We start from the raw sequence: 25397 nt of genomic DNA, 5'->3' as shown, positions 1-25397 counted from the left end.
CATGGATCTCAAACCATAACCCTAAAACTTAACCGCAGCCTAATCTTTTTCTAATTTACATCTTGGGGAAAATCATGCAGAATTCCTAATATATTTTCTCAAGGATTGTATTTCCAGAATTTTAAAAATGGCCAACTAGTCATTTGACCTTCTAACATACTCAACAGGACCCCTGTGTGATTTTTTTAATTTGATTTTTAAACATTTATATGCTGATGCTGGGATTCATTGTCTCTGACATTATCTCTATTTGTCTCAGAGGGTAAAATGATGACAGCATTTATTCAACAGAACTGTGTGATTTTGCAGATACAGTTACAGAATTAACCAATCCTGCAATACTAGTGCTTGGTTTAACAAGCTATTGTACTACACTGCACTTTAACAAGAGCTGTCATTAGGGAAGGTACAATAAGAAGAAAATGATGGTATTTATTAAGCACTTACTATGTGCCAAATACTGTTCTAAGCGCTGGGGTAGATACAAGGTAATCAGGTTGTCCTACAGGAGGCTCACAGTCTTAATCCCCATTTTACAGATGAGGTAACTGAGGCACAGAGAAGTTAAGTGACTTGCCTGAAGTCACACAGCTGATTAGTGGCGGAACCAGGATTAGAACTATCTCTGACTCCCAAGCCCGTACTCTTCCCACTAAAAGCCACACTGCTTCTCCCATATTTGAATAACGCAAAATCTTCTGTGCTTCAATTTCCTTATCTGTAAAATGAGAATTAAATACCTATTCTCCCTCTCCTTAGACTGTAAACCCCATATGATTCAGGGACTGTATCTAATCTGACTATTATATCTATCCCACTACTTAGCAAAGTGCTTGGCACATAGCAAGTGCTTAACAAATATCATAATTGTTATTATTAATTCCTCTAAGTAGAGGACTAACCTTGACCTGGAACTAGCTTCTAACTTAAAGCCAGCAGCCATCATCCCTATGAACCCATTGCTATATTTCTTGGTGGGAATGCCATCTATAGCTCTTCCCTGATAGCTCCCCCTGCTGAATCCTCAACCTTTCCGGCAAAAACTGCCCCACGTAAGGTGCCACTCTTCCGGTTTTATAACAGCAAAACCAGTACTAAAGCCAGAATTTTCATATACTTCTTCCTTACTATCGCCAGTGCTGAGGCTCCCTCTGCTGGGGCTCCCACCTCCGAGTTCAGCAGCTCAGAGCCAGTGGACGAATTCGTATGAACCTCGGAGGGGCTCGCAAAAACTCTGGAGCAAGGGAGGGGTTTGGGTCCCCTAGAGAAATGTTATAAGAGTTCATGACATGGGCTTGCTTCTTTAGATTGGTATGTGTGATGTCAACATGTTTAACTTGGTGCCCAACACAATGTGTGTCATAACAGACATCTCTATCCAGTATTCCCAAGGGCCATCAGTGACCATCCACTCCCATTCAGATGCCCAACAGGCTCCATGTTTTTGCCCTTCAAGTGCCTAAGATGAATTTCCCTTCCACGAAGCTCTGGAGTTTCACCCTTGACTTTAATAGCCTCCTCTTCCTTGCCCAAATCCTCCCCTATAATTATCTGTGCTCCAGATGATGTCACCAACTGATTGACATCTTCTGCCCAATCTGTAAATATTTTAGTGTCTGTCTTCCCTGCTACACTGTATACTCCTTGAGGACAGGGATCAGCTAACTCTACTGTACTCTCCCAAGAACTTAGTACAGTGTTTTGCAAGGAAGTACTCAAAAAAACTAATTGATTGATTATGTGAAACAACTTTCCCTCTGGGAGGGGTCCTGGAGAGGGTGCATTTTCTCTTCTTGAAAGACTTCTGGGTGTCCTCCCCCTTCCCTCTTTGTGGAGGAGGTAGCCTAGTTTGGATGTCCCCATCCAAAACTTTCCCTCTAGTAACTCATTTTGGAAAACAACATTAGCTTACTTTCAGGCTGGGGAGAGGAAGGAGATGAGCTGAGTGTGGTGCTGGCCCTGCGCAAGAGAGAGCATCCCGCTAGGAAAAACACAAGTGAACTATGATTCACCTGTGCCCCTGCTCCCTCCGACCAGGCTCCGAACCCCGGCCCCTGAGCTAGGCAAGTGGCTCCCGATCCCGGGGACAGGATTCCGGATCCGACCCGCCCGAGAAGGGCAGAGGGCTCATCTTCTCCCATTGGGAAGCTGCGACGACCGGGAGCGAGGTGGAGGAGAGCCAAAGCCAGGGGGTGCAAACCCCTTAGACAGAGGGCAGAATGCTACTTCACACACTACTTTCTGAGTGGGCTGGAAGCAGGATCGGGGGTTCCTGAGGGTTCATGAATGAATGAGGCTCGCCCCTCAGGGGACTGGGGTCCGGGGTCCGGGCAGACCCGCTCCCACCCCTTCTCGGCCCGCTTCGCCCCCCCCAAGTGCTCCAGGCTCTGCTGCATTCAGCTGGGGGGACAGTGTGGCACGGAGAGAGGGGTATAGGCCAAAGCACATCAGTGACCACAACTAGAGTAATAAGAACACACACAAAAAAAAAAACAGTCCTGGGCTCTATCCAGTGGGCCTCACTCTATCTCATCATAAACTGCATTTGCTGATCAGCAACCATGACCCAACCACCGCTCTGGACTTGGCTTGCAGAAGGCCCTTTCCAGTGGAATCTGGACCTAAGTAAAGATGTATTATGTTGGGGAAAGAGGTAGGGAAGGCAGGGGATTATGGGAATAGGGTGAGAGGGAGATGGAGGTTGCAAAATTAATGTGCTATGGAAAAAAGTAGATATTGTGATTTTCCCTGGCTCTTTAGAAGCCTGATTCGAAATGGCAATTTACAAGTGTGTCGATGATCCAAGTTTAGACAGCAATGATAATTCGGAAAGAAGGAAAATTCTTATAGAGGGTCTCCAGTGAAGTCTGCCCTGAAGTGTTCACCCAATTTTAAATAGATTCTAGCACTCTGTTCCCAGCGACAGTCAACGGGGCATTTCCAGCCATTGGACACATAGCATGCCCAGGAGAGACCAGATTAATGGCTTCTGATTTTCAGAAATGAGACCAAGGGAGTCAACAGGCAGTTTACACACAGACTAGTTTAAAATGGGGTCTGGTTCTTCCAGATCCAAGGAAAAATCTCAAAATCCCAGAAGACGGCTTTTCTGGAATATAATAATAAAAATAATAATTATGGTGTTAGTTATGTGCCAAGCACTGTACTAAGCACCGGAGTAGATATGAGATAATCACAACCCACACAGGGCTCACAGTCTAAGTAGGAGGGAGAACAGATATTGAATTCAGATTCTGCAGGTGAGGGAACTGAGGCCCAGAGAAGTGAAGTGACTTGCCCAAGGTCACACAGCAGGTACATGTGGGAGCAGGGATTAGAACCCAGGTCCTCTGACTCCCAGCCTGTCTCTTTACACTAGGTCATGCTGCCTCTCAATATAGTAGAAAACTCTGTTCTATTGTACTCTCTCAAACACTTAATGCAATGCCCAATATATAGTACGAGCTTAATAAATACCACTGACTGATAATATAGCTCACTATATCTCCCCATATATATGGGAGGATATATGGGGAGTTGAAGGATGGGTTTGAGGAGGGAAATTTTTATCAGTGTGTTTGTGTAGGTGCCTGATAAGCCCAACACATGATCAACAATTCCTTCTACATTATGTGTAAGTAGGTAAAAATTGCTCCTTGCAGCAGTTTTATATTGGCTATCCATAGAACCAAGACTCTTTTCATTTCTCCCTTTTCATGTCATGATTGTCCCAAAGCCTTTGCTTCCAAAGTTACCCAATTTTTCTGAATTTAGATCCTCTTCATTTTCCAGCCTCACACCACTGGTAAATAAAAAGTCTTAGTTTGCTGGCAAATAATACTGCTTTTTGTTCAGCTGAGTTCATGTTTGCAGGGAATTGCTGCCTTCCCAAACTTCTCCCCACTGGTGACCAGCTGAGTTTATGTTTTAGACTGTCAGTTTGGCATTTTATAGGCAATATAGATTTTTTCCCTACATATTCAGAAAAGATAATCACCAAACCATTTTTAAAATTATAACAGCATTCAAAAGATAACAAGCAGAAAATGCAGGAGAGTTTGTGTCCTTAAATCAAGTAGAGCTTATTTACTACCATATGGCATTCAGTGGGCTATAGCAATAAAATGCACAAATAAATATGAGACAAACCATAAAAATTACATTGCCCAAATGACTCTCTCATGCAACTGCAAAAAAAAATTGAAGCCTCACCATTGCCACCTCTCCCTTCCCATCCCCACAGCACTGTACTTGTCCGCTCGACTGTATATATTTTCGTTACCCTATTTATTTTGTTAATGAATTGTACATCGCCTTGATTCTATTTAGTTGCCATTGTTTTTACGAGATGTTCTTCCCCTTGACGCTGTTTAGTGCCATTGTTCTTGTCTGTCCGTCTCCCCCGATTAGACTGTAAGCCCGTCAAACGGCAGGGACTGTCTCTATCTGTTGCCGACTTGTTCATCCCAAGCGCTTAGTACAGTGCTCTGCACATAGTAAGCGCTCAATAAATACTATTGAATGAATGAATGAATAAACTATAGTTTAAATCTTAACATTTACCACATGATCCTAGGAAAACTACATGAAACCCTGAGTCAGTGTTCAGTACCCTTTAAATTCAAATATTTCTTGAGCCTAAGCATCAAATGGATACTGAAATAAAAGTGCTGAAGCATTTTAAATTTCAAACACACTAAAGATATTTTATTGACTTCAAAGAGAGCCCTGGGGACAGAATAGCTAAGTGGATTAAGCAGGGGACCACAGAGTTGTTCAATAGCCCCCAGAGTTTTCTATGGGTTCTAAAAGGAGAACAGGCAAGCATCTCAAAGTATATCCATCCTGGAGAAATGATTAAAACATTTGAAAGAAATATGAAAATGGCATGACCAAGTATTCTCAGCCTCAATTGCGGAAGAGGTTCAAGGAGATATGGTGTTGATAGTGTTCATTATGTGTTTACTCTGGGTCAAGTTACATGGTACTCACAATCTAAGAAGTAGGAAAAAATGAGTGTCATGGCCATTTTAATAATTAAAAAACTGAGCCCAAAGAGGTTTAGCAGTTATCCAAAGTCTCCCAGCAGACCAGTGGCAGAGCTGGGCCTAGAACTCTGATCTCCTGATTCCCAGTCCCATGGACTTTACAGTAAGCAACCCCTCCTACCCCTGAGAATGGCTCTACTAACAGAACAAGCAGTGGCAGCATGAAATAGTGAATGAGGTTCCGAAGGGAACCAGACCTGGGCAATAAAAATCTGGGGTAAGGATTACTCCTGAATCCCAAAGATACACAGAAGAGACCAAGGGGCCCAGGCCTTCTGGATGAAGGAATATGTCTCCAAAGCAAGGAGACTAGACCTACCTATGACAGAAAAATTCCAAGGACAATTTATTGGAAGAGAGAACAAGAGAGAGAGTGTATTCTGAAAGGATTTGGGGAGCTCTCTACTTACTTCCCGAGCAAGAATTAGGGATATCCCACAGAAAAGTACACAGTCAAAACCTTATTTACAGAGCTGCAACTCCAATAATAATAATAATAATAATAATGGTATTTGTTAAGTGCTTAATATGTGCCAAGCACTGTTTTAAGCACTGGAGTAGATTCAAGGTAATCAGGTTGTCCCAGATGGGGCTCACAGTCTTAATGCCCATTTTACAGATGAGGTAACTGAGGCATAGAGAAGTTAAATGACTTGCCCAAAGTCACACAACTGACAAGTGGCAGAGTCGGGACTAGAACCCACAACCTCAAACTCCCAAGCCCATGCTCTTTCCACTAAGCCACACTGCTTCTCATGCTTCTCTAAAAGAAGTTTTCTGAGGCCAAGAAGAGGAAGGTGATTAAGTACTTTAAAATTAGTTTGAGAAGGAATAAGTAGGTATTTTCATAGATGTATTAAACATGTCCATGCAGTACCTTTGAGGGACGTTGGAAACACCCTTAACACAGAGTAGGAAATAAAACCTCCCATCCAGTGACCAATGGTAGATTTTGCCATTGTTTTTGAACTCTAAATGGATTTCTTGCTTTTCTAGAATCCTAGAGATAGAAGGAAACGTAGGAGATCATCTGGCCAGCATGCCTCCAGATGGGTGAAGAAAGAGAACCGCTAAATCAATCAATCAGCAGTATTTATTGAGCACTTAATATGTGCAGAGCACTGTACTAAGCACTTGGGAGAGTACAACAGAATTAGCAGACACATTCCCTACCCATAAACCACCTAAGACAGATATTTGTTAATTTTTTCCTTAAAGATTTTTCTCAGTCTGATAATCAAGAAGTCCTGTTTTTGCCCAACTCAAAATCTCTCCTGCATTAATTTAAGCCCACTTCCTCTTGTTCAGTCTATTGAGAGAACAACAGATATGCATCCATTTCATAAAAATTCTTCATGTACTTGGCTTAGCCACCCAGGACAGATGGCTATCTATCCATTTTTTAAAGAACTCCAGGAAAGGACATTCATCTGCCTCTTCCAGCAGCCTGTTCTGAAGGAAGGGGGTGGGGGTGGGGGAGAGTTGAACAAGTCAACCAACAAGCCCTGCAAGGGCCAAAGGTTTTCTGGCCTGACCCACCACTTGCTGGTCTGCAGGACCATGAGGCCCAAATCCTAATCAGCCCGGTGCTGGAAGGGCAAACAGGGGGAGAACCCCCAAGGGAGACAGTATTATTAAGATGATGAGAACAAAAGATACATACCACTGGTTCACCCAATCCAGTAATTCTGTCTCTGTTAATAGCCAAAAATGATGCTTGATGGAACAACGTGTCAACTGCCATCCTTGATATTCATTAACATAGCTCTGGATGTACCACCTACCATCGCCCCCTTTCCCTCATTAGTTCCTCATAAATTACTCCTCTCCAGAGGAGAATCTAGGAGGCTAGAGAAGGCTCTCTTCACCTTCACTTGCAGAAAGTGCACACTCTCAGGCATTGACTAGAGTAGGAAGAATTTGAGTTATTAGGTATATCAAGTTGGTTACCCTCTCTTTTCCCTTTTCTCTGAACTGGAGGCAGACTCGGTGGTTTGTACACTTACCGAAACCAATCTAATTTGCTTATCATATCATTATCAAAGTGCCTTCCACTTAACCCAGCCCATCATGCCAACTTGGACTCAACCTCTACTAATGCTTAAAAATCGACTCTCAACCCTGTACTCAACTCTTTCCCCCATCCCTCCACTGATCTCACACCACCCTCCCCCAGCCCTCGCTTACCTGCACAGTATGATTGCCCTGATCCTGTGCTCAGCAGGCAGATCAATCAATCAATGTTATTTATTAAGCACTTACTGTATGTAGAGTACCATACTAAGTTGGTATATGTGATCCCTGCCCTCAAAAAACTTACAATCTAGTCGAGGAGACAGACAAGAAAGGAAATTATGGATGATAAATTACAGATAAGGGAAGCAGCAGTGTGTCAGGACATGTACATAAGTGCTGTGGGGCTTAGGGCAGGGAGAATATCAAAGTACTTGAGGGGAAAAGACCCAAGTGCACAAGCAGGGAGAACAAGTAGGACTTAACAGTGCCTGCTCTAGGGGTGGGACCCGACAGAGCCATAGCTCCAGCTTCTGACCCACCTCATTCTTCATGGAAAGCGTGGGCAGCTCAAAGAGAATGACTTGATACCCCACCAATTTCCAATCCCATGGTGATGACCCCATCACCACACCCCTGCCCTTGACTCCCCTGTGGGGGAGATGAACATACTTGAATACATGCAAGAAGACATTCATCATTTTGCTCCCAGTACTAAGATAATAATAATAAAAATGGTATTTGTTAAGTCTTTACTATGAGCCAAGCACTGTTCTAAGCGCTGGGGTAGATAAAAGGTAATCAGGTTGTCTCAGGAGGGGCTCACAGTCTTAATCCCCATTTTACAGATGAGGTTACTGAGGAACAGAGAAGTTAAGTGAATTGCCCAAAGTCACACAGCTGACAAGTGGCGGAGCCAGGATTAGATCCCACGACCTCATACTCCCAAGCCTTTGCTCTTTCCACTAAGCCAATAAGGCATTCAGAAGGGTAAGAATTCTCACCAAAACATACTTGTAGAATCTTCAGAGGGGCCTCAAAGAAGAGGGAAAAACAAGTAAAAAGAAAGTGGAATGAAGCCCAGGCTGGAAGCTGCTGAGGGAAGAGAGAGGGCATTCCCACCAAAGACCCCAGGCCGACATTAACAAACACCACCACAGAAATCTAATTTTGTTTTTCTATTTAGGATTTTAGCCACACGCTGGATTTTTCTGCACTGTCATCTTGGCACTTTGAATTATTGACACAAGGGACATGTTAGCCAAACTTGGTGTCTAAAATTGGGATGCTCCCTGTTCCTGATGGATTTTATGAGTATCTTTTCTAGCCTGGAGTATAGGACTCTGTCTGAGACTTAGCAAATAATTGGGCTGTTTAAGATGGATTCGATGAAGGTGGCATTTTTCCAGCCCTTTAGCTGGGTGATGGGATATAAGGCACATCTCTGAGTGTCTTATACTGCTTCTAGTTAGAGCTCTTTTTAAAAGTCATCTCAGCTCAAGCTAGTTAGCAAATTGGAAAAACAATTATCCCAAAGAAATACAGAATAAAAACCTGCCAAGCTGAACCTCAGTAGACATGCTATTTCCTGCTCAAGCACCCCTCCTGACCTTAGAAGGGCTCATTTGGGGAACTGGAACCCATTTGCCCAAGGGCTCAATTCTCCAAGGTGAGCCTGGGAGAGGAAAAAGGAGCTTATGGTTGATGATAATGGCAGTGACTCCACCTTTGGTCCTCTGTGTTACCGAGGCTGTTACTTTTCTGTGCCTCAATTTCCTCATTTGTAAATTGGAGATTAGAAACTCGTTCTTCCTTCGCCACAGACTGTGAGCCCCATGAGGGGCAGGGACTCTGTCTGAGCTGATTATCTTTAACAGTGCTTAGTACAGTCCTTGGCACATAGTGCTTTACAAATACCAGTGTTGTTAGTAGTGGCAGTGGTGTTCACTGAGCACCCTCTGTATTTGGCATTTGGGAAGAAATAATAATGATGGAATTTGTTAAGCTCTTACTATGTGCCCAATAACGTACTAAATGCTGGGGTGGATACAAGCAAATTGAGTTGGACACAGTTGTCCATGCGGGGCTCACAGTCTCAATCCCCATTTTACAGATGAGGCACAGACCTCTGTAAAATGGGGATTGAGACTGTGCCTTGACCTGAGGCACAGAGAAATGAAGTGACTTGCCCAAGGTCACACAGCAGACAAGTGGCAGAGCAGGAATTAGAACCCATGACCTTCTGTCTCTTAGGCCTGCGCTCTATCCACTATGCCATGCTTAAAGAAGTTGCAAGTTCCTTAGTTTCAAGTAGGAAGAAAAGCCAGCAAGGGTTAGGGGCTACCTACTAGAATATCTTTTTAAACATCCTGAATTATTTTTTTCCAGGGATCCACATTTGTTAACTGAAAGATCCCCAGTTGGCAGAGCAACAAACAGCCTGTATCCCCAAATTCTGCATAAAGAACCTCTTGACATAAACACCAAAGCACACAAAAGAACCCTCTTTCCTCTCTACACCCCTCCCATCTCTCATCTAATCAATTTAGGGGAAGGCCTCTTCCTGAGCGTCAGAAGCTCAAGACATCTGGATCATCTCTTCCTCCTCAGGCATGGCAAGAAGGAACACCTAGTTCTCTCAGAACATGCCCTTTATCCTGCATGCACTATTGTGCAAGTCATTCTCTCAGAGACATTCTCACTCACGGATTCAGCGTCCCAATCAGCAGGACTGTCTTCGAACTTAAGGAGGATTCTATTTAGTCTTGTGCAGTATCCCAAAGGCCTCTTCCCTACATTCGTTCGCAAGTGCTCTGCAAAGCATAGGTGCTCAAAAAATACTACTGACTAATGATTTAAGTGCAGGAATGGGGACCTCCCCTACTATTTCTGACTCTCTTGGGCTGCTGCGTGTATGTTCTCCATACTCTTTCAACTAGCAAGAGGTGCTTGACCTTGCTAATAGCCACTCGTAGACAGAATAATAATGAGTAATGCTTAGAGAAGAGGTTCGTTTGACTAAAGGAAGTGGAAGCAAAGAGGATCTGGCAGCATGTGAGAGTGCCTGAGTGGGCAAGTCTGCAGAGGGAAGAGCCAATGCCCGTTTCCATGAAAATCCATGATCCCCCCGAATCCTTATAGCACAAATGTTTTTAATCACATGAGGAGGAGGCAATAGTACTTTCTAACAAAAAAATTTTGGGTTTCAATCTCGCCTGGCCATGGGTTTTCAACTAATGACTTTGACCTCTGCACACCACCTGATGGGGTCAGGGAGTCTTCCAATTGTTGCTATTGTTCTTGTCTGTCCGTCTCTCCCCATTAGACTGTAAGCCCATCAAAGGGCAGGGACTGTCTCTGTTACCGATTTATACATTCCAAGAGCTTAGTACAGTGCTCTGCACATAGTATGCGCTCAATAAATACTATTGAATGAATGAATGAATGCTGCTTAGAAGCACTGGGGCTTTGGACTCCTCCCTCTCCCTACAACTCAATCTCCTTGCAGAATAAGGGGATCAGCCTCTGCCACAGTGGATTCTCAGGGGCACGAGTGTGTGATCAGGGAGGGCAGGGAAAACATAAGGCCCATAATGATTTTTGGCACAGTCAGCCAAAAGTGGCCTTTTCAGCCATTCACACATGCATACGTGAACTTCACTGTCAGTTATACAAACATATAAGGACATACATATATATGGAAATAAATACAAATTTTCCATAATTTAATAAGGGTGCTCATTTTTTGCCACAAGCAGGAGATAAACCATGGCTTTCCCATTACTTGGAGAACCCAGCTCATGATCTCACGGGAGGAGGAAAAGGAGGCACAGAGGAGGGAAATGGCCAGGCAGATTGTGTCATCTACTGTAAGGCAATTTTCAAATTCCTTTATCACTGCTCTCCTAACAACTGACATACCTTGGGTTTCCTCTTCTTTACCACCCACTACCATCAGATTCCCAAAGCCACAGGCGAACAGCAGAGAAACTGAGATAGGTAAAGTCACGAGTGGAATGAAATGGATCTTCCTGATGCTCAGAGCAGCCTTACTACTCCCAACCCATCCCATGGAAGACCAGCCCCTCCTCCACCACCCCCACCCCCACTCCACCTCCCAACACTGCGGAGACTTTGGCTATGAGTGGCTGGGACTCTGTCTTACCCAGAGAGGCACTGGATTACTGCACCCTGAAATGATTCCTTATCTATTTTCATGCTCCTAGATTTTGCATTTCAATTGCTCCCATAGTTTCTGACTTATTCCTGGTCACTTGACTCTCTAAGGAGATTCTAAGAAGGGGAACAGTACAAAGCCCTCAACCCTCTCAATCGGCAGCTGACAAATGGGATGTGCCATCCCCACTTAACTGTGAGGCCCTCAGTGGGGTCTGACTTTTTATTTTCTATCTACCCCAGCACTTAGCACGGTACTCAGCACAGAGTAAGCACTTTAAAAATACCATTATCTGTCATTTGAAAGGGGATGAGAGGGTCCCTAGAAATCTTGGCCACATCTGAAGAACACTGCCCTAAATAGTCACATAAAATGTGGCTATTGTTAAGTCCAAAAAACATATAGAGAAAGCAAAAGGGTGCAGTGAAAAATAAAATATTTTGGCTTGCAAAGTAGCTACAAAATCTGCATTGTCACAGTTTTCCTTCTTTCTCTGTTCCTGACAGAAAAATCTCTTTAATTGCCTTCTCACTTTAACACATTGCAAGTGTTAAGAAATAAAACATTTGAGATCAGCAGTTCTGTTGTGTATCAGTAGCAACAATAGGACTCTGGGGAGCTCACAAGAAAAGCAATTTTGGATGCTCAGACTCCCTCAGAGACCCTAGTCCTTGTCATCACACCAGAGTTCTGCTGCAATTCTTTGTAGATTTACTGCCACTAGCAGGACGACTTACATTGAAGATCACAAGCAAGGGTGTAAATTTCAGAAGTATTGTGATTAAAGAGCCTTACTGCTCAGGAGAGTAAAGGAGAAGCTCCAGAGACTCTGAAAGAGGGACATAAATTGTGCATTTGGCAATCAAATGCATCTTAATTTTTTTAAATGGACATTCCCTATGCAAAAAATAATAAAAACACTGAAAAAGAAAATTGTGAGATTGAAATATTATATACCATTCACCAAAATCAACCAATTAATGTTATTTGAGTGCTTACTGTACAGACCACTGTACAAAGCACTTGGGCGAGTACAAGCCTGTGAACTCTCCCGGAATGTAAGACTGTGAACTCCATGAGGGATACGGACTGTACGCAACCTGATTATTTGTATCTTCCCCAGCCACTTGGTACAGTGCCTGGCACATGGTAAGAATTTAATGAGTACCATAAAAAAAATTCAATTGGTCTTAGGTATTGAGAAAACCTTAATATAGAAAGTAAGGTACTGCTTAAATGCTACAGTTTACACACACAGAATGTCTACCTTCACTAACTAACACTAACAGTTATAAGAGGAGCTAGCCAAATACATAGCTTCCCCCATACAGATTTCCCCTGCTACTGAAGTAAAGAAGAGATCTAAGAAAGAGGAAAGCCACGTGGACTATAAGTAACAGGTTTCCTAAAAGTCTTGAGTCTGGGGTGGGGCTTTGCATCACAAATCTAATTGAAATTAATCCTGCCCCCAAAGGATGATAATGTGTATCACAGACATACCTCTCCTCTCCCACTTCAGACCCTCTCTCCCTCCATCCCTCCCAAAGAAGGGCCCCTATTCTCCAGGCCGACTGAGATGAGAATGATCTTACCTCCTTCAATTTGTTTTCCCATTCCACACATCCCACAGACATCCCTGCAGCACTAGTCGGGTGTCCCTGTGGCATTTAAGTACTGTGGGATTTACAGGGGACTTTCTTCAACCACATCTTGCTCAATTCCACTAAAAACCTGTGCACGTAGACAGAGCAGCCCCCTCCTCAATACCACTTGTTGGCAAATAGAAATTATGTTATTATGAAATGTTTGTGCTGTGTAAAGACTCATATCTGGAAAAGAGGTTGAGGCATCCACCACCAGTATCCAAGTGGGGAGGCCAACTGGTAAACCTCCTTAAGTGTGGAAAGGCTGAAAACAAGGGAGCCCAAATCAGTCTCCGGGAAGGAAAACAAGGTAGGAGCAACTGCATTCAAGATGGAATTGAACACAGTGCATACTTCAAAGGTAAAAAAAAGTCAGATGTACCCAGCTGTCCATCCTCAGATGCAGCTGGTTCCCAGTTGTTTAGGAAACAAACAGGGCTTCTGCCATATTGACATTTCCCTCCTAGCCTCCACCCCTGGGTAACCTGAATGCTGAATAAGAGCCTCACTTTGTCCTCCTCCTTACACTCCTCTCTCTCTCCACTATTTTTAAACATCTCTTCTGAATTCCAGGTGTGTCAAGCCAGAGTATTGGATTTGAATACAATCGTACAAGCTTGATTACATGTTCATTTATTTTGTTTGGACCATACATAGTTGTCCTTTGAACTCAGTTTCCCCACAGATACGCGTGTGGCTGAAAGACTGTGGAATTCCACCCCTCTCGCAACCGCCCCCCAGCCTGACTATATTGCATACCCAAAAGGCTGTCCTTTTTCGTGCTGTCATGTTTGTTATTTGAAGTGCCTGGTTCTGTTTCCGCCTTAATCTCTTTGCCTCGTGATTCACTCTCTGCCCAAAGAGAGTCACTCCCCTCCTGACTGCAGTACACCGTGCTTGTCTGTTGCTGCAGTTGTCTCCCAGATTTCAGTTGAGATGCCAAATTGTCTGAGGTTTTACTTCACTGCATCCTTAAAAAGTTTCCTCTGACCTCTTGCTTTGGATTGCCTAATTTCATCTTAACATAGAGGAGCTGTTGCTATTCTACTGTCATCCATTCTCTTCACAGATCCCACCCAGCTAAGTCTGTTGCAGGGAATAAAACTTCAATGATAATAAAATGAGTGTGGTATTTGTTAAGCATTTACTATGTGCCAAGCGCTGAGCAAAGTGCTAGGGCAGATACAATATAACAAGATCAGACACAGTGTAGGAGACTAGAGACTAGTCAACCCTAGGAGACTGACTTCATTCCAAGGTTTGAGAATGACCCGACTGCAGGAAGTATTCAAGGAGCCAGATGGTACATTTGTGGAAGGTCCAGGCCTCACAACCATAGAGAAGACTGGATCGTACAATTCAACCATAGACCTTCATCTTGATCTGAGGCCTAATGCCATTCTGTGAGGCAAACCTTGCCTGATAACCTCCTGAAGAATATTGGGCCTGTTGAATTGATTTTCTAGCCAGTGATTTTCTAGCGGAATTCCACTGAAACACCCATGCACACATAAAGAGCAGCTCCCTCCCCAGCACCGCTAGCTCTGCCGCTTGTCAGCTGTGTGACTGTGGGCAAGTCACTTAACTTCTCTGTGCCTCAGTTCCCTCATCTGTAAAATGGGGATGAAGACTGTGAGCCCCACGTGGGACAACCTGATTCCCCTATGTCTACCCCAGCGCTTAGAACAGTGCTCGGCACATAGTAAGCGCTTAACAAATACCAACATTATTATTATTATTAGCTGTCAAATAGAAATTATAATTAACATAATTCCATTACAGTATTTAACTTTGTGCTGTCAATGAACTTACTTTGTACTGCAGAGGTTGTTTGTATGGCTTCCCTGGGGCAGGACACCACTTTACTTCAGTTTTATCATCAGTCCGTAGTTTAGCAAAGTGATCTGCAATCACTGGCATGTCTTCTGGAGTGTTTGTCTCTAGAGCCCAGTCATCTCCATATAACAACTCCTAACTGACAGTCTCTAGAACACTGGATGAAATTTAGATCCTACTAAGCAGCATGGCTTCTTGGAGAGAGCATGGCCCGCAGAGTCAGAGGACCTGGGTTCTAATTCTGACTATGCCACTTGCCTGCTGTGACCTTGGACAAGTCACTTAAGCTCTCTGTGCCTCAGTTTCCTCAGCTATGAAATTGGAATTTAATAACTGTTCTCTCTCCGACTTAGACTGCAAGTCTAAGCTATGTTCATCATTAATTTAAGCATTCTACTTACCACTTCCATCTCATGCCTAATTAATACTTCCTTCCATTGAAATTTTCCAAATACTTTTCAGTTTCTCCCCTAGACAATTTATCTTGCTGACTCTTTTAATCACATCTGCCTGGTCTGTGTCTCAAATTTCTGACCTTTGTGGCTTTCCCAGCAGCCCAATCTAGATTTTCTTCTTGTGGATTTGGACACATTTATCTAGCTCTAAAGTGAACCATTTTTCCTTTAACAACCTCTCTCCTTTTTTAAATACATGCCTTGATCAGGTCTTAATAGAATTTTCCAACTTCTTATCTAGACATTCACCCTCTGGCAAGTAATTTTGAAAAACCATCGACACACATATCTCATTGATTTTATAAAGATGTGGTTGCCAGTTGTATTATGTCTTTCTTAAACCTGGCTAAATGTTTGATGATGAATTAAGCTAAGCCACAAGCCACACCATCAAGGTTTTCATTCTAATTCCCCAGAGCTACTTATATGGAGCCACATAAAAACCTTCCCTGGATCCCTCTGCACCACCCAGCTATTGCTCCATCTCCCTCCTCCCATTCTGGTCAGACACCTCAAACAGACTGGATACACCTGTTGCCTCCACTTCCTCTTCTCCAACTCCTTCCTTGACCCTCTGCAATACAGTTTTCATCATCTTTCATTCCAATCCTGAGGTAGATATTTTTCAAAATTTATTGGATACTTTTCAAACTGTCATGCTCCATTCCTATTTTAAACATGAGTAAATGCTGGTCTATGTAACTGTGAGTCATTCTTTATGGTCTACTAACTGAGATCTACGAAGCCTTCATGGGAATTTGTGATTGTTGCTTTCCTTTCCCAATCTCCTGCTTCTCTTCCCAGGGCTTCTCCAGTTTTCCACTCTACTTGAGCTACAAGCAGGGTTAGCATTTTCAGAGCTAGGCCAGATGGTCACAGAGTCTCCGGGCCAATGCCTAGAAACAGTAAACATGGACACAATGTTTCCAACCATCTAACGCAAGGATGGTCAAAATATAGCCCCCAGATGATCCTATCCTTCCGCCCCTGCCCCACCTTCCCTGACTCTAGCAAGAGTGGGTTCAGGCTCTTATGGGGTCTACTAGCTACAACCGTGTTTGAGGAGCCATGATGGGTGGAAATGCAGCCCTTCTCCCTCACCACTCTTTCACTACTCTTGTGCATGACAGGAGAAGCCCCTCAGGTAATGGGAGAAATGCCTATTTAATGCCAATTTTCAGTGACCATCACCGCTCCCATCACAACATGGTATATGTGTGTGACCCTCAACAGTTTCCTAAAACTCTATGTGTGGCCATCCAGCACAAATAATTGCCTTCCCTGGTAATAATAATTATGGAATTTGTTAAGCACTTAATGTGTGTCGGGCACTGTTGTAAGAGCTGGGGGGTAGATAAAAGTTAAACAGGCCAGAAACAGTCCCTGTTCCACAAGGGGCTTATGGTCTAAGTAGGAGGGAGAACAGGTGTCTAATCCCCATTTTACAGATGAACTGAGGTACAGAGATATTATGTGACTTGCCCAAAGGCACACAGCAGGCAAGTGGTGGAGCTAGGATAAGAACTGAGGTCCGTGCTCTTTCTTCTAGGCCCTACTGTTCTTCATATCCAGGAAAAGAGAGGCTACCAACTAAAGGAAACATACAAAGTAAGCTCAGTTAACTCAACAGATTTCACATTCTGAATGCATTAAAGGAAAAAGGGAGATGATAAGTCAATCAGTTGTATTTATTGTGCACCTACTGGCAGCAGGGCAGTGTCTTAAGTGCTTGGGAGAGTAGATCAGAGTTTATAATCTAGCAGGTGAGGCAGACACTAAAATCATTTACAGTTAGAAGAGGAAGAAAAAAATGGATTTGTCAGTGTACAAGTACTTAAAAAGTAGGGCATGGATGTTGACATATACAGTAGTGCTGGGGAGTGCTGTGGAATAGCAGATTTGAAGGGGGAGGAAGTTCCGGGCAAGAGGAAGGGCATGAGTAACAATCTGGAGGCAGGAGCTGCCAGAATGAAGAACTGGGAATATGTTAGCTGGGAAGGGCAAAGGTACAAGCTACGGTGTGGGAGAAAAGCAGGTACAAGTAAGAGGGCAAGACCTGACTGAGAACCTTAAAGCTGATGGTCAGAAGTTTCTGCTTGATGCAGAGAGTAATGGGTAGCCACTGAAGGTTTTTTGCACTGATAGCCTTCTTTGAGGCCATTCACTCTTTGCATTCTTTTTGTTATTTACATAGCAGTACAGTCATATGCTTAATTATCAGGATACCCTAGTTGGCTAGTTGTCACACAAAGTCACCCATGAACTCCCAACCACTGATGCCATGCAAGTCATCAGATAAGCCATCTTGGGTCACTTTGTTTGCCCTTTACTTCGACCTCCTTCCCCACATCTCCTCTGCCCCATTCCCACTTACCCTGCATTCTTTTAAATGAATGTCTCCAGCCCATGACTCCCCCTCTTGTCAAGCCCCCAAACTCCCACCCCTTTGCCCCATCCTCTCCAATGATTCCCTCCCAATCTCACAAAGCAGCAAGGAGACGGAGACAGCAAGTAGGGTTAATCCTTGTCATGTCCCATCCTCACAGCCATGCAGATTTGGGGGAGGGCGGAGAGGGCTGGGAGGGGTTTGGTGAAACTGGGAAAGGGAAAGGATGGGGAGGGTGAGACATGCTACAAATAAGCAGGAAGAGGGGGGTTAGGATTCAGAGTTTGGAGTCTGACAAGGAGGGTGGGGATCTCACCAAGCCACAAAGCTGAAAAGTGCAACTTTAAAGAAGGGTGGGGGGGGGTGGGGGCTAAGTAAAGAAAAAAAGATGTCCTCAAATTCCATATCTGATCTCCAGGGCTTCTGCAGTGACTGCTAGTCAGCAAGCTCCTCTGACACTCCAGCCATACCGAACAGCAAGTAAAACAAAGAAACATGTCCTAACCCAAATTTAAATCACACCCACCAGAGTTATGTCTTCAGAAAGTATTGAAGATCAGTGGTTTGTTCAGTGTTCTGTCTTCAATCCAAGGTCCTGGTCCCCTCAGATATCCTGTCACGGGTAAGGAAATGAAGTCTCGTGTGAAGAAATAGAGCTAGGAGTGGTTTTTTTTCAATTACAGTACTTGCCTCATGTTCCCTCATGGAAAGGTGAGGGGTAAAAAGGGATATTTTGAAGAGAAAGGAGCTGATAGTTAATTGGGGGCTTGGAGAGGGGAACCAAATAAACCTTGAGACAATGTAAAGCTAAAATCTCACTGGTTGGCCTGAAAATTTTCCAATTTTGTATGTGCCTTTGCATGTTTGCCCATCCCTGAATAATGTATCAGTCTGAAAACCCTAGATGGCCAGGACTGGAATTATTAACTTGGTGAAGAGCAGCATGATGAAGTGGATAGACCACAGGTCTAGGAGTCAGAAAGTCTAATCCTGATCTACCACTTGTCTGCTGTGTGACCTTGGGTAAGTCACTTCACTTTGCCTCAGTTACATCTGTAAAATGGGGATTGAGACTGACCCCCATGCGGGACAGGGACTGTGTGAACCCGACTTACTTGTGTCCACCACAGTGCTTAGTAGAATGCCTGGCATATAATAAGTACTTAACAAATACCACAGTTAATATTATTATTATTACACAGCCACATACAGGGGGCATGGACTAAATGCCTTTTGATGATGTTGATCAGGTCTTGGGATTTTCCATGGAGGCACATGAAGGCCAATTCTTCTGGCCCCTTCCCTCCTGTATGTCACACTGGCCACTGAAAACATGATCCCTCAGCCTGGGGTAGAGAATGCTCAGGGGTTCCAAGAGCCCTCTGGCCTGGAGCGTGTTCCCGATGACTTCAGTCTTCTAGGCCTTACTAGAGTTTCCACTCTAAGCCACACATCCCCACTTAGATAGGATTCCTACTCTCAGTAATGAGTTCCTGCTTCAGAAGGTACACTTTCTGACTGCATATACCTCATTTTGAAACATGTAAGACACTAGAATATGTGTTAACATGTACCTACTTAGGGGCCAAATCCAGCAACTGTGTTACTTTCCTGAGCCCAGCAGGGGTGACTCTAGAAGAGTGAGTTTAGGAGGCAAGGTGCGGTGAGGACATTATTTTGGGAAGGGAGGATTTTGCAAGAATAAAATAAAATGTAGGTAACTAATGCTGCCAATGCATTTAACTTATTAATAAAGCTGAACATCTGTCACAAAAGTAAATCCGTCTACAATTTTTCAGACCAAGAAACTAATTTGTTTTCAATCTCCATGACTGACAGCCAGACAAACATAATTTATTACACAGCTCCTCATGTGGGTAGGTGAACATCTAGGATGAGAATGAAGGTCAATACTATGGGACTTTGTTAGGAAAAGCAATGTTCTGTGGAGTCAGTTTTCTGTTAGATTGCTACCAGGTGGAAGGGTGGATAGGATGGTGAAAGGGAAAGTAAATATATCTGTGGGATGTCCCCACACACCTTGGGACTCTCCCTAAAGCCACATTCAGTCTGACACAGAAGCACCCAGAATGTTGAGGTCTAGTGATAACTAGTTGAGGGGCAAGAGGAAAAACTGGGGATCAAACATAATGATTAGAATATAGGTAACTCCCAGATACACAGCCCCAAGTCTGATGTCTTTCATCCATTCTCCAGTTCTGACTCTCCCACTCCTTGCTGAGTTATGACGCTGTCAGCTGTGGTAACTTTAGCTATGGAGTTTCTAGTACAATTTTGACATGCCCTTGGCAGCGTGCTATATCCCTGCCCACTTGCTCAGACGTGGCACTCAGTGCTCTGGCAAGAACATGACTAGCAGAGACAAAAGTGTGATTGGTGCGGCACGACTTAATGTCACTATAATGAAGAACCAACTTTTGATCAAAGAAATGAACTCTACCTTCTCTCTCCTGTACCTAATTTCCCACTGGGTCCCCAACTATAACTTTCACTTCTACCATGCGAACCTCTTCTTTCATGTTCCTTCCTGCCTCAACTCCAAGACTTTACACATCTGAACAGCCTTTCTCCCCTCCCTTTAACCCAGCCCCTTCCATCCTTTATAATTGTATTTACATTTCTTCCCCTTAGGAGGCCCACTCAAGAATGCCAGGCTCTCCCTTCTCCAACAGTAGGAAATCAGACCAGATGTAAACTGGACTGTTCAGTATAAAATCAAATGAATGGCCACCTGACCACCACCTCCCAGAGATCTTCCTGGACAGAAGAGTAATCCACCTTACCTGTTTTGCACTTTTTATATTTATTGTGGACTCTGTATTTATGCATGTAATTTAGTGAGTTCCTCTGTATTTATTTGCTGAATAGCCTACCCCTTGAGATTTAAAATCTGGTTTTCCTTCACTCTCTCTAAATCCCCATACCATAAAGTAACATGCCTTACATATAGTAGGCATTTAATCAATATTTATTGATGGCAATCATGATGATGAAGTTGCAGATTTAAAGAGACACTGCAATGACGATTTATATTTCAAAATTACACACAGTTGTTGCTTAAAAGGTGAGTACAAAAATACTATCTCCTCTAGAATTTCAATAAGCAATGGGGAAAATCCCTGACGGGATTTCAGTATAATAATAATAATAATTATGGAATTTGTTAAGCGCTTACTATGTGCCAAGCACTGTTCTAAACACTGGGGTTGATACAAGATAATCGGGTGGTCCCACGTGGGGCTCAGTCTTAATCCCCATTTTACAGATGAGGTAACTGAGGCACAGAGAAGTTAAGTGGCTTGCCCAGGGTCACACAAGGACCTTTCTCCTTCTTCCAACCTCCTCGCCCACTCCCACCCCAACTGGCACCCTGGCCAACCTGGAAGTCTCTACACCCAAAATTGTCATCATCTAAAAGGGTCCCCTTCTGATTCCTTTAGGATGTAAAGCTGACGGGGGAAAGGCCTGGCCCTGGGAGAACTGCTGTAGCTCAGCAGGAAGAACAGCAGGATGAGGAGAAAGAAGGAAGAATAATAATTGTGGTATTTGTTAAGTTATGTGCCACACTCTAAATACTAAGTGCTGGGATAGATAGGAGATAATAAGGGTAGACACAATCCCTGTCCTATCTCTCTCCCCCAATCTCCCTTTGTCCCCTCTTTCTCCCTCTCCCTTCTCTGTGTCTATCTAATCTATTTCGGATCCAGCCGCTGGAAGTCCTGCTCCTGTACCAAGCTGGGGGAAATCTGATCCTCTTAGTTAGGTTGGACATAGCAAATAGTCTGTGACCCAAAAGTAGCTACCTCACTTGTGAAACAAGCTTTACTTTCCTCTTCCTCCCCTCACACTTCATCACTTCAACTGATGAGCACTGTGACAGGAACTCCAATCCTCCAGAGAGTCAGAATCATTCCATAAAATGTATTAACCATCTTCTGTATGCAGAACATTGCTCGGAAGCAAACAATAAAGGTACAAGACATGGCCTCTGCGCTTAAGGAGCTTGCAATCTTTCAAATTTGAAAGGCAGCGCTACTGCAGTCTTTCAGAAACCTATCCAAAACTACAGAAACACAAATCTACTGTAAAATTCTTCATACTTTTATTAACTATCCTGGCCTCAGGAACAAGAAGGCAGATTAAAAGATTATGGTCAATTTCTGGGCCTAGACTTCACTATGAACCCCTATGGCAGTCAATGGCAAAGCTGTTGAATGGACAGCCTTCAAAGTGTGTGTGAGCAGGAGGGATGGGGAAGACATCAGAGCATAAAAGACTAATTTTTCTACTGTCAATGGGTGAGTCTGAGGTGGGCCAGTGAATTACAGCAGTGAATGCTTGGACAATATCTATCAACTCATCTATTCAAGCCTACCTTGAGTTATTCTATTCTTGCCTAAACTGGGTTAGGGTGATCAGGGAGGGGCTTGGCAGAGAGATAGGTGGGTGGAGTGGAAGTGGAGATGAGGAAAAGGGAAGTTGGGAAAAAGGGATAACAGACAGAAAGAAGGAAAGAAAAGAGGAGGAAAAAAGGGATAGAATAAAGAAAAGGGAGCGAGGTAATAAAAAGGTGACTGGGCATAAGGGCAGTTTGGGGAATTAATTCATTCATTCAGTAGTATTTACTTAGTGCTTACTATTTGCAGAGCACTGAACTAAGTGCTTGGAATTTACAGTTCGACAACAGATAGAGACAGTCCCTGCCCAATGACAGGCTAACGGTCTATTGAAATAAAGGCATCAGTTAGAATTTTTGAACTACTGACAAACTCAAGTTGGGAAAGGAACTGAACCACTGGACATGGTGGGATGTGACAGCAGGGCTGGATCAATATGATTTTTGAGTAAATTGATGTCTAGGTAAGTTAGAAATTGGGTTCTAGTCCCAGCTCCACTCAAAGTGCCTTAGGTTTAAATCCTGATTGCCCCTGATTTATCTAAATCTCTTAACATGTCTCTTTAATGACTGTAGGGAGGCATCATCTTTAAAGCATCCTGTCTACCATCTCTATTGTACTATACTCTCCCAAACATACTGTAATCCATATCACTGATTGAGTGGAGGACCTTAAATAGTGCTTTTCCCCCAATCTGTGGGACTAGTACATCACTAGGGGTACTTCACAACACGAAAGGTGTTTACTGAGGACAGACACCGTAGGTAATCTATTGTAGTGTTTTCTCTACCGGACTAAGGAAAGACAAATTACCTGTTCCAATGCAGGTCCCTCACGTTGGGTCAGGTTATTTGGTGGGACAGGATGGTGTGCAGAGTTCAAAAGGTGGGGAAACACCTCACAACTACAAGGATTTTCATACGATACTCTACTAATACCATGGACTGAGCTATCTCTAATTGACAAAGCATTCAACTGACAATATTAAAATGTCATTTTCTTCCACAAACTTGGCAGGTGTTCCCCTGCTCATGTCCCTTCATGCAACTTGCTTGTGGCATCCTATAAACCACAGAAATTCGTTGGAACCCAGGGGAAGTGAAAGCTTGAGCAGGTCTCTGGAAGAATAGTTTTTAAGAGAGGCTTTTGTACTTCTAAAAATAAGAGCTCTAGTTAATTCCCTGGAGTACAAAATTGGTTACTCAAAAAACAATGACAATGATAAAAAAGCCACAGGCCTGCTCTACTTCCAGTTGCTACCACCGGGTTCCATGACACCGCCAACACAGTAAATACTAAAATACAGCTTGTTCACAGTTAAACTTTTGCCTTTTCCTTGGCTCAACCCCTGGATCCCTGGAGATTTGGTCCTAGAAGACCTGGGGACTTTCCTCCAGTTATACAGTTATACTTGATTAGCTTTAGGTTGACACATGGCTCCAGTGGCTTCTTCATGTGTTCCAAATGATAATGAGATGGTGGTGTTGGGCTGGAACAGAGTTGAACCCAGTGAGGTTCAGACGAGGCTCACCCTGCTGTTCTGAACCTCCCCTTCCTCTAGCTGCCTGTCTCTCACACAAAGGGAGAGAGAGAGGAAGTAAGCCATAGGGAGATTTCAATTATCTTTTCTTGGGGTCAGCTTCATCTCAATCAGCTCAACTAAGAATATTTTAAATATATGTTTACCTTTGCTAGAAGACTGCCCCAATTACCTTCTGCCTTTTTCCCCCTTTGGTTTCCGGGGCCCCCAAATCCATCCTTCACAGCAGTTGGTTTCTTGGTCCTTCCCTGAGCGCAGCTGGCCCCATTTACAGACTGTGGCTGCTGTTAATATGTTCCCATTCTAAGAGAAGCAGCATAGCCCAGTGGAGAGAGGGTGGGCCTAGGAGTCAGAAGGACCTGGGTTCTAATCCTATCTCCACCACTTGTATGCAAGTCACTTCACTTCTCTAGGCCTGTTACCCCATCTGTAAAATAGGGATTAAGACTGTTATTCCCATGTGGGACACTGACTGCATCCAACCTGATTAGCTTGTATCTACACCAGTGGTCACTCTCTCAGCATCATACCTCGAGGGTGTCCAGTATTTTACCAGCCTTGGCTATGGGAGCAAGAGTCAAGCAGAGGCATACCCATTCCATTCCTAGATTGGGCAGTGGCTAGCGAATGGAAGGCAATCTGCTACAAGTCAAAACTCACCTGTCCTGGGCAGCAGCGGCATGGGAGAGAGTCGAGGTCAGAGACTCAAGTTTACTGCATGGAAGAAGGCCATGTAAACCTCTTCTGTATTTTTATCAAGAAAACTCTATGGATATACTACCAGCCTACTTAGATATAAGCCCCATGTGGGAGAGAGACTGTATCCAACCTGATAATCTTGTATCTATGCTAGTGCTTAGTGTGGAGTTTGGCATATAGTAACTGCTTAACAAATACCACCTGTGAGGTTTTTCTGAAAAATGTTTTTAGAAGACATCGCAGCCTCCCAGAGTCAGCCATCCCCTGGCAGCTGTAATATTAGAAAACAGAACAATCGTAGACAAGATAGAAAGATTTCAGTTATTCAGTAAATAGGGATTATATTTCTGAAGAAGCCCACATTGAAGAAAATGTATTTCCTACACATTCCTTGAATGACACTGTGTACATGCACATGACTGTTTTTTCCACTGCCAAGTCATGTTCTACCCAAATGTACACTGGCTGAAGAACATTCTCTAATTCTCCAAGAGGCCCATCCAAAAACTCGTAACGATAACACATGTTTTGGAAGAACTGATTGTATTTTAGATAAATTACTGGGTCCTATTCTACCTTATTTCCTATTTAAATGGAAAACTTCAGTTAATCAAGGCAGGTTTATGGTGGTAGAGGTGAGTGTGGGAATAGAAGAGAGGGGAGAGAGCATCTTTCTGGTCACAGATAATTAGTTCTGGGTACAGAGTTAAGTTTAAAAATGTTTCAAGAACAACACTCACAGGTTACTGTGGAAAGTATTCTTCATTTGCATTGTACCTTGTATCACTGTGTCCAATAGTTGTTTTTGGTTTTTTCATGATACTTAAGCACTTACAGTGCCAGGTGCTGTACTAAATGGTGGGCAGATCAAAAATCATCAGATTAGACATAGTACATACCCCACATGGGGCTCACAGTCTTAATCCCCATTTTAAGATGAGGTAATTGAAGGACAAATGAGTGAAGTGACTTGCCCAAGGTCACACAGCAGTCAAAAGGCAGAGCTGGAATTGGAACCCAGGTCCTCTGACTCGAAGGCTCATAATCTTCCCACTAGGCCATGCTGCTTCTCATTTTTGTCAATATGAGCCCATTAGCAATTTTGATGGTTCTGTCAACTGAAGGATTTTACCTAAGAATTTTAAACAGCAAATGATATTTTAGCAACTTAAAGAATGCCTT

At 43.5% G+C, this 25397-nt stretch overlaps 1 protein-coding gene across 1 annotated transcript in view; it reads right to left on the bottom strand.

The window, feature by feature from the left end:
• The window catches only part of KCNH1 (potassium voltage-gated channel subfamily H member 1), a 257772-nt gene that overhangs the window by 231102 nt on the left and 1273 nt on the right, over positions 1–25397 (bottom strand). The window contains exon 2 of the mRNA XM_039914813.1: positions 18085–18171. The gene's annotated coding sequence lies outside the window, so the exon portion shown is untranslated. The remainder of the gene's footprint in view (positions 1–18084; positions 18172–25397) is intronic.

The sequence above is a fragment of the Ornithorhynchus anatinus genome, chromosome 19 (genome assembly GCF_004115215.2).
Source record: "Ornithorhynchus anatinus isolate Pmale09 chromosome 19, mOrnAna1.pri.v4, whole genome shotgun sequence".
Lineage (NCBI taxonomy): Eukaryota > Metazoa > Chordata > Mammalia > Monotremata > Ornithorhynchidae > Ornithorhynchus > Ornithorhynchus anatinus.
The sequence above is the reverse complement of the archived record's forward strand: the minus strand, read 5'-3'. Positions and strand labels throughout refer to the sequence as shown.